The sequence below is a fragment of the Alligator mississippiensis genome, chromosome 10 (assembly GCF_030867095.1).
Source record: "Alligator mississippiensis isolate rAllMis1 chromosome 10, rAllMis1, whole genome shotgun sequence".
Lineage (NCBI taxonomy): Eukaryota > Metazoa > Chordata > Crocodylia > Alligatoridae > Alligator > Alligator mississippiensis.
This window is the reverse complement of record NC_081833.1, coordinates 19582653-19596423: the sequence shown is the minus strand read 5'-3', so window position 1 is coordinate 19596423 and position 13771 is coordinate 19582653. Positions and strand designations below refer to the sequence as shown.

Below are 13771 nucleotides of genomic sequence, written 5' to 3'. Positions count from 1 at the left end.
AGCAGATATAGTTGCATAGTTTATAACTACTTAACAAACTCATCCCTGTATGTCTCAAAGTCTCAGTTGTAGAAACATAGCTATGTGCCCCGGGCAGTTGCATGGCACCTGGGGCAGCGCCAGCTCCTGCCACGCTGTGGTGGGACAGTCAGCTGCCACTGTGTCAATGACTGCTTTTGTGCCACCTCCCCCCCCCCCCCCCCCCCCCCCCCCCCGGCCCAAAGGCAGCACCTGGGGCTGCTGACTTGGTTGCCCCCCTTCTCCTCCAGTTACGCTATTGGTGTGTCTGCCCTTTACAGCTTGAAAAGAATACAGCAGTCATGGCATCTTGCAAACATTTCTTTCTGTCTTAGGTCAGTCTCTCTCCAATAGATTTGTATCTATCTCCAGAGTCTAGCAGAGATGAGTCTTAGGATATAAAAAGGAAAGAGGTTAGGTTACAGGAAGGCTACGTGGGTTTTGATTTTGTTTTAAGACAGTAAGAAACTACCCGAAGGGCAGGAGCTTCAGATTCTCCTGGAGGGAATTGTGCAGTTCTCTAAATATAGAGTTTGCAATATTTACTCTGCGTGGACTAGTCAGGAAAAGGGTAATTTATGCATATGCTAACACGGAGGCCTAGGAATGGTTGACTCATGCCTTCATCCTCAAGTTAGGCCTTGCCTGTGTTTTCTTTGCACAGCTGCCAGTAGCTCTTGCAGCAGACAGTAACCGCTGTCACTCAGTTCCCAGAGTTTGTTGTCATTCTTCCCCCCCCCCCGCACTTCCAGAGGATACAGGTAACTTCACTCAGCAGCTGTTCTTCTGTATGGTAAGAGCACTAGCTGCCCAACAGACTGAAGGCACAGGAGTACCTTTTCACATGTTTTTTGACACCTGCTAGATGACGCAGGAGCTTTGCTGCTTTTGATGGAGATGGTTTGACTCTTCTGCTAGAAAGGAAAGCTTTGCAGCTGTGGAGAAGATTGGAGTATGGTGGAGTTCTGTTATCAAAACTTTGTAGTGCAGACTAGACCTTCAGTGGGCTGTTTTCTATGTACATGTTTCAGACCTGACTTCAAATGTGAGATGCTACTGGCTATTCATGGAGCATTTTGCATGAATGGGAATTTACCTGTGTCATTTTATAAACTTGTCTCCCATCCAACTAACGTGTCAGTGTTTGCACCCAACTTCTTAAAACTTGATTGTTCTCCATAGATCTAACTTGTCAAGTGTTTTAATGTTAAAAGTTTTCTGCATATATTTAAAACAAGAGGTTCACCAATGCATTGGTCTGATATTGGATCAGCACCGATATAAAGAAAATTGACTGTATCGGAAATTTGGCCTGATGTGGCCGATAATTTGGCTGATAAATACCTGTGCATGCGTGCAGCCACAGCACAGCACGTATTTGGCGAGGAGCACAGCCTGGCAGCTTGGAGAGCTGAGTGCAGCTGGTAAGTTTGTTGCAGTGGAAGAGGTGGGGAGGGAAGGGGCGTGGAGGGGCAGATCAAGGCCCCCATAGTGAAGGAGGGAGTGGGACTGGGGCAGGTGCTGCCCACCCACGACTCATGGGGGGGGGAACGCAGTGAGGGGGAAGCAGCTTCCACCGCTGTGCACACCCTGGGAGGGCATGGGGGGCATGTGCCCCCAGATCTGCATGGGTGCAGGCAGGGTGGGCTTCAGTTGTGGTCTGGGGCCAAGGCTGCATTGGGCTATTGCCAGTATGTGTGTGGGGGAGGGCGGCAGGCTAGAGCTGCGCTCAGGGCAGGCAGCGGCAGTGCTGGGGGGTGGGAGTATGGGGAGCTACAGCAAATTTTGGGGCACTGCCAGCTGTCCCAATCACAGCCCAGCCCAGCCCCCACTGGGAAGAGCCTGGTGCAGACTCAGCCCCAGCCCAGGCCTTCAGCTGCAGCCCATTCCACCCTGTGCAGATCTGGGAGCACATGCCCCCCCCCCCCCCCCCCCTTGCCATGCCCTCCTGGGGTGTGTGCAGTGGTGGGAGCTGTCCCCCCCCATTCCTCCTGAGTGAGCTGCAGCTCCATCTGGTGCCGTGCCCCACCCCGCCCTGCCCCGGCTGAGCAGCACCTGCCCCGGCTGCACTCCTACTTCCTCCCTCACCGCAGGGGCCTTGATCTACCCCTCCACTCCCCTTCCCTCCCCCATCCCCTTCCACCACAACAGACTTACCAGCTGGATGCAGCCAGACTGGGTATTGGAAATCAAATCAGTATTAGCCAATATGCCTCCTTAAAAATCGGTTATTGGTATCGTCCCCCAAAATCTCTATTGATGCACCCCTATTTAAAACACTAGTTTAACTATAATAGTATGATATAGGAACACTATACATCAAGCATTTACTTCAGGAAACTCTTAGGTTAGTGATAGTAATCGGTAATTACTGTCACTTAATTGTTCTAGCTACCATTCATGCCATACTACTGCAAAGTAGATGATTGGTGAGTAAACAGAGCAGGCGCTTGTCAAGGGTGACTAGCTTCCAGAGGCCCATGTTAAGGGTAGTGTGCTAATGGAATCCAGCAGTTCCAGAATATGGCACTTACATCCTCTATTTGTAGTTCTTTTCAGGCCAAGAGTTTAAAAGCCTTGGAGATTACTGCCCCCCCCCCCCCCCTTTTTTTTTTTGGTCTGAGTTTTGTGTGCATGTGTGCACTCTCTTAAGAAAAGCCTCAAATTCTAGTAAAGACAGATTGAAAATTCAAGGCTGTGTGATTAAGCCGTGAATACTCAGTCCAGCTGTGCGTGCAAATTGACTTTTTTTTACACTGCCACTGTTTCATAAATGACATGTTTTCTACCGTTGAAGAGATGCGTGTGCAAGACTACTAATATTGCTCTGTGCTAGATGGTCCAATACATGTGAAATCTAGGAGAAGTATGCAGTGTATTGTACCCACACTTCAGCCATACTGTGGTCATTTAATAGAATAATAATGAAATTACTGGCTTTTAAAACCTTTTAGAATCAAATTACAATGTTTAATTTTTCAGATATTCTACACAAGGGGTTCGCAATTTTTTGCTGCCACAGGCTGAAACTTATGATCTGGCTGCCTGCTGCATGCCACAGATCTCCAACCCAAGCTGCCTGCTTACTCTCACTTTGCTTACTTTCACTAGTGATTGTGTACTAGGCACTGTACACATAATAAATCAAAGAGACCATGGCTTGTATGGACTGTAGGTACTCTTGTTACTTCTGTCACAACCCAAGTTGTGAGTTTTTGTTTTGTGTGCTTCGGCACAGCTAAATTGCTCCCCGCTAAATTGTTCCCGCCAAATTGCAGCTTCTTTGCACGGTGGAGTTTTCTGCTGCAACAGAGAACCCCAGGTGCAAAAGAAGTTCCCGCCAATTCGTAGCTTTCTTTGCAGTGTGCATTTCTAAGTTGCAGCACGGTGATGCACGTTGCAAAGAGTTCCCGCCACTTGTATTCTAATTCGAGCCCCATTATTGGTTTACGTTAAATTATTCACACGTGGCAGCTAGCGATTGGCCTGCTAGCCGTATAAAAGGCTTGTGTGGTTTCCGCCCTAGTTGGAGAACTCCACGAACACCAGGAGAAGGAGACTTCGCACTGTGTGAAGATCTCTAAGCGCTGCGGATCCTCACGGACCCAACGCATTCTAAGCAGGCAACAGAGGTCTGATCAGCCTCTAGCCTCTCCCCGTCGCCGTACGATCCTAGACGTATCCTTCCCTGCGCGCCAAAGAGACGGATCCACGGAGCCTAGCAAACTTCGTGTGAGTGAGTCTATTCAGAGCTCTTTACCGGATGGACTTTCTCCGGTTGGTCTGACAGGCTCGCGGTTTAGAGCCTCCAACCGGATGGGCTAGAAGAGTGTTCCTGGAGGAACTCTAGTCCGCCTCTCTTCTTTTCTATCCGCAACTGTAACTCAAGCAAGTTTTTCAGCCTGCACCGCGACCATCTCGGTGTAAGTAAACAATCTTAAAATCAACCGTTACGCGTCTGTGCCTAATTCTAGCTCGGTGATCTCCCTCTCCGACCCGGCCTGCCCGGGCTGCCGGCTACAGCCCGCGTGCAGAGCGACGAAAGCGACCCGGGGTCAGACCCGGCGCGCACAACTTCATTTTTCAGTTTAACCATGTATGTCTTGTTAGATACATACCAAAATCTTGCAGATTCATACAACTGTATGTATATAAGTTCTGGGCGTGAAATTTCACTCATTAAAAAAAAAAAAAAAGTTTAAGGTATTTTAAATAAAGGACTATATTGTTCTGCTTATAAATCAACTCCACAGTTTCAGTTCCATTTTTAGAAAAACGTCTGTTCCTTTGAATATAAGTGGATAATTGCAGAAAGTCCTTGAGCTGATATTGCCCTTACAAAATCCCACAGGAGAATCAAATAACCAAGGAAAGGACCCAAAGCTTTAAATGCACTAAAAAAATTGCCCATCCTTTGTACCAAAGATAGTGTTGCCCAAGGCTCACTGTAATGTCATCACCAGCCTAACATTCCATGGCCACACATGGATTTAACTCCCACTGGACATTCAGGTTTTTCCCTGTGCTCTGCTTTGGATGGTGCAGTTTCTAATCTGCTCATCTACAAAGCAACTCTTGCAGAATGAAGCTACTAAAAACTTAAAATAGATCCAAAGGTACCAGAAATTTCAATAGAGCATAGGGATCAAGGAGTTGCAACAAGCTCAGCTCAGATTACTTTTTTAAAAGGTAGAAATGTTCCTTTGGAGTTTTCTCCTGCCTGCAGCTGCAAATGTAGTATTCTGAGGCAAGGTTTGTGTTAGCAACATTGCTTGCAGCACAAAGGGCAGTGCTGTTTTGTTGTTTTTGGGATTGAGGATAGCAATGGTTTAAAAAAGGGATGTGTGGAGTGGGGTGGAGAACGTTTTTGTGATTGGTGTCCTGCCCCCCTGGGGGTCAGGCAGACCATGAGGAAGAATTCCTTGCTCGTTATCCTCTTATTCCTAGCCCTCTCCTTGCTGCTTCTTCCTTTGCTGGCCAGCATGCAATGCACCAGTATGTTGCATTGGTGCCAGAGCAGCACCCACTTAGTACAGTACTCTTCAGGACTAGTCATTGTGGCCCTTAAGGGTGTCATGCAGGGGTTATATGCTCTGTATAATCATACTGTATTGTTCTGAATATAGGTCCATCCTGTGTATAAGCCTATTGGATTTTTAGAGTTTTTTGAAGTGAAAAGACACTGATATAATCAGAACAATACTGTACTTTCTCTAACGGTGTAATGAGTTCCAAGACAGTTTGCAGGTAAATTGTGACATATTTCTAGAGGAGACGATGTAGCAATAGAACTGCATGCATTTTTCTGAAACAGCTTCTGACATACAAACAGTATATTGTTCAGCAGTGCATCTGCCTGTAGAAGAAATTCTGTTATATCTGTGGCTTATAAATGCTAAGAGTTGCAAATCATAATGGGGTGGGGGGTGGAGATTAACATAGTTAAGTTTGCAGCAACTCCTGGTAAGAGCAGCAGTTGCACCAGAACTATTTCCTCTGGAATATTTTGTATACAAGTACTTGGATGACATCTTCTGTAACAGCAGCAGCCCCTTAAGAGCAACATAGTACTGGAGCACCAGCATGTAGCTTACTAATAAGTATTGACTAATAAAAAATAAGGTCTCTAAATACCAGATCCTAGGAGGAAGTGATGCTTGAAGCTCCTATTGAAGATATGAGTGTGTTTTTGATTCAGTGTTGTGGGTAAATCAACACACTGGACAGTTGTTATGAAATTAGAGCAAGGGTATTAGAATTGGAATACTGTGATGTATATATCCAGGGTTATGGGAAAATTTTGGTTTTCATGTCTGAGAAATACAATGTGGGCATGTAGCTGTGGGTTGCCTTTAAAGGGGGCAGCTAATACTGCACTCTTGCATTGAATCTGTACCCTGTTTATGTGCAAATAATAACTTTTCTAATTTACTTATTGTATGAGAAGGGACAGATCACTACACTAAACTTTCATTTCATAGTGCTATCCATCTTGAAATTGCCTTTCAGACTGAAGGGTCTAGCAAAGAAATCTGTAGCTGAACTTGAAGTACTTAAACTTGAATGCAACCATTACTTCCACTAAACAATGGGAATGTTGAAAAATGTTCCAAGGCCCTTCCCTAGCCAGAAGGCATTCCTTGAGCCAAATATCAAAGCCCTGTTGCAAACAATGATTCCATAGGAACCCCTTAGAGAGAGACTATAGGAGTCTTATATAATGGAAAGTATTAGGCGGCTTAAGTACAGAGACATTATCAGTGCCTCTGTCAGATTACATTTGGCTTTTAGAGATTCCCCTGATTCTTGCATTCCCCACCTCTCAGGCTGAGGGCCTCTCCCCTTTTCCCCCCACCCCCAAGTCTCCTGTGTCATGCCCAAGGATTACAGCAGTTAGGGGAAACAACAGCTTTTTAAAGCTTTTGTGACTTGCCCCTTTCCAGACAGATTTGGAATAGGGCTGTGGAATAGGAAACTCTCCATCCCTCATTCTCTTTCCCTTGACACCTTCCCTTTTTCCTCCCCCCCCCCCCTTTCAAAGAAAGGGAGGGCAGAGAGTATCTATAAGCCCTTTTCTTATGACCCACTTGCACATCCCTTCTGACCACTCAGAAGTGATTGAGTGTTCAATTCTCTTGGGGTCCCTGGGTATTTGAGGAGGATTCTCATCCAGCTTTCTCTTACCACCCTCTGCTTGGAAAATCTAAAAATATTGAGGGTAGCTGCTTAGACTGCTGGGAGTTCCTGTGGGAAGCAGGAGAAAGGAATGCAAAGTGCAGAGCTGGATTCAGCAGCCAGTCATGAGGTTCCTCATTGTGCTTAACCTCCTTTCATCTTTTTCCAAATCTGGATTTCTTGCCTAATCCCTAGTCAACAACAATATAGACATCCGTCTCCTCCTCTCTCCCTGCCACTGGTGGAACTTCCAGCTACACCTTCCTATCCTGCCTCCTTTCACCCTGCTGGCTCCCTGTTCTCCAATGACAGGATCCTGGTTCTTTCCTTAACAGGTTTCCTCAATTCTGTGGTTGGCAGTGGTGCAAGTTTTCTGCTTTCTCCCTCTTTCCTTCAGGAGTACCTGCTTCATGCACAAACTGTGTGGTCTCCTTTTTGTGGGGAGTAGGCTGGGAGATGCAGGTGCTTCTCTCAGTCCTACCTTGGCCAACATACTGGACCTTTTCAGGTAGCTGTTGCTGCCCTGGCTCCTGATGTAGGAGTGTAGCTAGATAGGGATTCAAGCTGGACAAAGGAGAACAGTTTCCTTTAAGAAGCAAATATTGGTTGCTTGATGCCTCTAGCCTGCAAGGAGGAGCTAAGCCAGTGAATGAAACCATGCTCATGCAAAGGAATTCTCCAGCTTGAAATCTAGTAACATTAAGAAAAAAGTTAGATAGGGATTTAGGTCATGAACCTGCTTTCAAATTGTCCAATCAGTGTGCATTGTCTTACAGTTGCATGTTCCTGTTTATTTTTAAATATTTTTCTCACCCTTCTTGCTGTGTGATGAAATGCTTGGAAGAGGGGGATCTGGCTAGTAGGAAACAGGGACACTAAGTATAGACTTAGTGGTATAAGAAGTCAAATGTACAAAACAAAATGAAAATAAAATTGCTCTTTTATCCCTCGTGAGCAGCAGGTTGCTGGGGGTCACTGTTCTTAGATGTCACTTGTACAATTGGAGGTACAAGTTTTTTTTCAGACAGAAATATTAATTTTAATTTGACAAGGAGTGACCTTTTTTGAACTGGCAAGTTTTATACCAGAAGCAAGCCAAACATAGTTTAGTTGGTTGTGAGTTAGTGCACTAAAAAACCTGCCATACAAAAAAGTAGAACTCTTGGTTCCAAAATGATACCTTTTATTAGACCAACTGGAAAATGGCAAGAAAATTGTCCTTTTCTGCAAGCTTTTGGGATCAGAGTCCCTTCATCAAGGGACACCTATTGCACCTATTGCATCCTGTCTACTATTTTCTGTGTGGAGCTGTGGTTCTGTTTTAGTGCTTCAGTTCCCATAACCTTAGGCTTCTATGCTGTGCCAAGTTACACACGCTAAAAAATAACAGTGTATTGTATAGCAAAACCTATGCAGTTGTCCTGTGGACAATGTCATAAATTACCAGGGTACAAACTCTGGCTAGAAGTCAGTCCCTGATTTCACTTTACATATTTTCCTTGCATCTAATTTTAATTTCTGCAAGGTGAATTCATCTTGTATTCTTCCTCAGATTTTCTTGGAAAGTAGAGTTCAAAAGCAAAGCAACAAGGATTCTATTGAAAAAGTTTCTACTCATGCCCTATGTACAAAAAACTTTATTATAAGTTTATGCTGGCTAGCTTTATTTTAAAACAATATACATTTACAATCCTTGTTCTGTGGCTTTTTCATCTTTTAAATTCAGTTTCAAGGAAAATTAGCTTTTTATTTTTTAAAGCAGCAACGTTTGAACATAAACAGCTGCTTAGTTACTGGTTTCTCTCTGCAACAGTTTGAAATACCTGCCAGTTAAATTACAGTACCAACTTTGAAACAAGACCAAAGTATGTTATTAACAAGCAGCTAGAGCACAGTTCATCTTAAGGCAGGCAGCCCGGCAAATGTTCCTGTCACTTGTCTGGAATGCTAAGTATTAGCTGCAGTTAAAGGTTGCTTGCAGCAGCCAGGGGCCTTAAATTTTTGGCCAAACAAGGAGTAAGGAAATTTAGGGCCATATACAGGCGTTATATTTCTTTGTGGAGACTCACCACTGTGGAGCACTAAGGGCTAGAATCAGTGCATCTGTGTGTAGCATATTAATTCTCTGGCCACACACTACCTCGTCTGTTGCCTGCCTCTGCTCATGCCTGGAGAGCTGTAGTAGAATGTACAGAAGACTGCAAAACCTGCTCTGCATAGTCATCTTTCCCACTCTGCCTTCTTGAGCAGGTGGGGCTCATGTTTCAGTCTTCACTTGCCTGTTTTGATGTCTTTAGATTAATAAATTAGATGCACGTGGAGGATTTTGACTTGGGAAATTTACGCAGATATGAAATGGAAGTGTAATGGGATTACCCCAAAGCACACATGCACCCTTTTCATGTTCAGGGAGCTGAGCTGTTATCTTTGGTTTTGTGCTAAGTATTTATAATCTATTTTGTGGTCATTAAAACTTCCATAAAGCACTTAATATACTTGCTGCAATTGGGTGGTTAATTTCTGCTGTTTTTGAAGTGGCTAATCTATTTTTCCTTAATATTCAGTGCCTTTTAGATATGTAGAATTGTTCAAATTATTAAACATTTCAGGTTTATACAAAGAACATGTAGCATCTTGTTTATTAGACAAATCTCTCTCACTTCTTTGGCATAAAAGACCACTTGGTCATTTTCCCCAAGATTTTATTTTTAATAGCTGTATTGAACAGAGTAATCTAATTTAAAGGATAAATGACCACAACAAAACTAAGAATCAACTTAAAAATCCTCTTGTTGGGCTCTTGGTAGATGCCCTTTGCCTCCTTGGACTTCTAAAATGAAATGTTTAATTGATTCATAAACAGTCACTGAAAGAATTTGGTGTTGGCAGGGCAGGCTGACCATACTGGTTTGCAGCACTGATATGTACCTTCCTATTGGGCAAACCATTTTTAAAACATTATTTTTGGAGCGGCACTTGTGGTTGATGTAAAAAACATAAGACTTATCTGTTTCTGTTTTCACTGGGGCACTGAGCACAGTGCTGAACAGGACTGTTTCTCATGTTTTGCAGTGTGTGTGCTATTGGAAGAGAAACATCTGGAAAAGGGCTCAGGTTAGAATGAATAGTCACATTCTGGTGGTGGTGACTTTGTTTTTTCCCTGTTGCAAATGCTAATTTGTGATTTTGGCCTGTTTTAGTCCTCAGTTTTGTTGGGATTCATACTCTGTTATGTAGTTCGTATATTTACTTATATGGCATTGAAAAATACGCTTTGAGCAACCTTAGCTGATAAGTGTTTTTCTGTAACTCCACTTTGGACTTAGCTATGTAGGTCCTTCCCCTCTGTGTTCAGAGTACTTTGCTTATTACTAATCTGCACTAAATTATGGTGAGTATCTAAAAGAATTCTAAAAAATGGGTAAGTAGAAATTTGTTTTTTAATTCCTTCATTAGAATGGGATGTCGCAAGTTTTGATCATTACACGATGATAATAGCAAAGCACCTGCAGGTCCTGTCCCTAATACGCTCTGAACCTCATTAATATTGAATTCCTGCCCGAGTTGTTGCCTTTGGATATTTATAGAATGACAGCAATGATTATATTATAAAATGATTTTCAAGGAAATTATCATGTTTAAACAATAGTGCTGCATTGAGATGTGTTATGTGCAACTTTGAACTGTTGGCCTAAAAATTATTTCATTACAGTAAATATTTCTGTACCTGTTGTTAGTTCAAATATAAAGTAATCAAAACCATTATAGGTATATGTTGTTTTAGTAGGATTGGAGTGTTGTTTTCGGGGCGACGTGTAGGGGGTGCACGTGGCGGTGCACCCCCTGCAAAAAGCTCACCACCCCACTGCCAACACTGCCAGTGGTGGTGCAGCTTGCCACTCTGCCGCCCACACTGCCAGTGGTGTCTGCAGGCGGTCCATGATTGTCGCTGGCCACTGCCGACACTGCCAGCAGTGCCTGCAGGTGGTCGCCAACCTCTGGTCGGCGCTCACCATCCCCTGCCATTGACAGTGCCGGCAGCATCTGCAGGAGCTCTCAGCTTACTGCTGCCAGGTTCCCACCGTCGCCAGCACAGCCATGCCCTCCCCAGCTGCTGAGGGCATGCACCGTTCATGGTTGTTTTAACGTCACTTGTTGTTTTATGCAATTTTTCAATAATTTGGTATTGGAAAGGACTTCTGTAGTTGCAGGTCATTAAAACATTATTATAAAACCATTTTTATATTAAATATTTAAGAAACTTTTGTAGTAGCACCCAGTGGCCCAAAACAGCCTGGGGCCCTATTGGGATATGCACCAAATAAATGTAGAGATTGGCACAGTCTTTTCCATTTTAAAGAGCTTAATATTTAAAAAAATGTATGAAGGATAATATCATGGGTATTTTTTAGATGAGAAAATAAGGTTCAGTTTCTCTCCAAATACTATAGAAATATTTAGTTACATTACTTTGGCAATATGGTAGCTGTTTTTGGAGCATAAGCTGGTCATTTTTTAATGAAAACTGCTGTGGTGTGTTTTCTGCGATCCATCACGATTAAGAAGCACACAACTTGGATAGATATCATCTCTTGTGATCATTGATCTCGTTGGACTTGATCCTTTATTCATTGAAGCCAGTGGCAAAGTTTCCATTAACCTTTAATGGTGCAGGATCAGAGCCATAATTCCGATACAGGAAGTCTAGACTTGCATTCTGTGAAAATGTAGTTTCAACAGCTGTATTTGTTGGCCTAACCATAAATACATTTTGTGCACTAAGGTATGTATTTGTATACGAATTCCAAACCACAAAAACATATTAACCTGGGTGGAACATAAAGGGAAACATGCAGTTTTTGGGATGTAAACCTTAGTTTTACTTGAATTTTAAGACTGACCTAAGATTAACAGTTATTGTTGATAGATTGTCAGGGACCATTCAAGGATTATCCTGCCAGTTTCTTTGTTTTGCAATCTTTCAACTTCCAGATCATTCTTAGGAAAGGGTTAGCAGCAGTAAAATCCAAGCCTTTGCCTCATAACTGTATCAGTGGCATATTTTCATTAGTCATTGACATGTACTTTCTTTGTCCTACCTCCATTAAGAACACTCTAGGTTTCATTAGAGTAGTGGGATGCTGACAGGATAAGCCAGTCATAAAGCCATAAGTGCTGGTTTACTAGATGTTAGATTGTAAAGCTAATGAGGGTCTATAGTTTTTCATTAACTTCACCCTTATACCCTGTGCCTCCTGTATTAACTCCTTTTTTGGTAGCTTCATGAATGCATCCAGATATGTAACAAAGTGGGCAACTTTAAACTAATTTGAACAGTTTGCTTTACAAATAAATGTGCTGGATTGCTTATCTGAAGAGCAGTACCATAAGTTGGAATGATCAGGCATAGTTATTAACTATATGATCTCTAAGCATTTGTTTTCCTTTGGTATTTCTAGATTTAGTTCACAGTGAACTCAGGCAAAGCACATGTATGTTCCCATGGTACAATAAACAAAATGATAAACTATTCATATTGTAATACAAAAACTTGATCAAAGAAAATTTTTCTACAGCTTTGCATTTTATTTGTGCCATAGGTTTTCCATAGTGGAATCAAATGCCACTTTTGCTTTATATGAAAGAAGAGTCTTTGTCTCAAGTGAGAAATATATAGTTAATACTTAGTCATTTTTTAAATAGTTTCAAATTGCTACTTGATAACTGATGCAAGTGTAGGTGTGATAACTTGGCCCAAGCTGTGAACACTTACTAAAGTGTAGGGTTTAAACCAGCCTCGGGACCTGGCAGGGTTCCTGTATTTCAGTGTACTTTGACTGTTTGTTCAATTTAGTTTCTGTGCCTCCACCTAAGAGTTCACAGGCAGCTGCAGCAATCGTTTTTTTTAAATGTGAGGCTGAGCATAATTAGAACCCTTCAGTATTTTAACAAGGTGTAAAAGTTAAAGTGAAAGGTATGTCCCTTTCATCTATGACCTGAAGAAGAATGCATTGCATTCGAAAGCTTGTCTAAGTCTGTCCCACTAATACAGTTGGTATCATAGGTATCACCCACAAAAATCCTGGCCTCTCACATGTCCCTTTGAAACATTTATATTTTTTTTAGGGCTGTGTGAAACGCTGGTCCCTGATTCGATTCGGCAGAAATTTGGCCTGATTCGGTGGCCAAATCTCCGAATCGAATCCAAGGACCCTTTAATCTCTCTGAATCAATTTGGAGAGATTTGGAGATTCATATATAGAGACAGCTTTAAATGTTTTTTCTACATACCTCTAGGTAGCAGGGGCTCGTGATTGCTGTGATGCTGGGGCACATGAAGTGTCCCACAGAAATGCGGGGGGCTCCCCAGCACGCTTGGCAGCCGACCTGGACATGGACCAGAAGCACTTCCGGTCCACTTCCAGGTCTGCCGGGAAAGTGTGCTGGGGGGGGGGGGGGGGGGGGGGCCGCACCCTCCCACTTGGTGACTGGTGCCTCCTGGGTCTGGGGGAGCACCCAGGGTCCCCCCATGGCTGTTCACCAGGGCATGGGGGTGCCCCCCAGCACGTTCCCCAGCGGACCTGGAAGTGGACCGGAAGTAGTTCCGGTCCACTTCCAGGTTCGCTGCCGAGCAAGTGGAAGGCCCCCTTGCACTCCTGTGGGATGCTCCATGCGCCCCAGTATTGCAGCGTTCACGAGCTGCGCTGCCACCTCAAGGCAGAAAAAACTTTCAAAGCTGTGTCTATGTCCGAATTGCTGGTTCTCCAAATTGACATCAGATCTTCAGATTCGGATTTGGCCAAATTGAATCAGGGGCAGTGATCCGTATCAACGAATTGAATCACTGTCCCTGATTCGGGCCGTATCTGAATCAAATAGGGCCCTCTTCACACACACCTACTTTTTATACTCGTGTGTTCTGAAAAGGCCTCTCATCATGACATAATTCCCTTTGTAACACCAAACTTTTTGAATTTCTTGAGTGACTGTTTGAAATTTAGTAGTTAGTAAGCTTATTTTTGCCTTTTTAATTATTTAGAACTGGCCAAGCAAAAATATTCCAAATGCTAACATGGAG

The 13771-nt window shown here is 43.3% G+C and overlaps 1 protein-coding gene across 2 annotated transcripts in view; it reads left to right on the top strand.

Annotated features, from left to right (window-relative positions):
* Positions 1 to 13771, top strand: part of SPECC1L (sperm antigen with calponin homology and coiled-coil domains 1 like) — a 120934-nt gene that overhangs the window by 7650 nt on the left and 99513 nt on the right. The gene's annotated exons all lie outside the window — the stretch shown is intronic.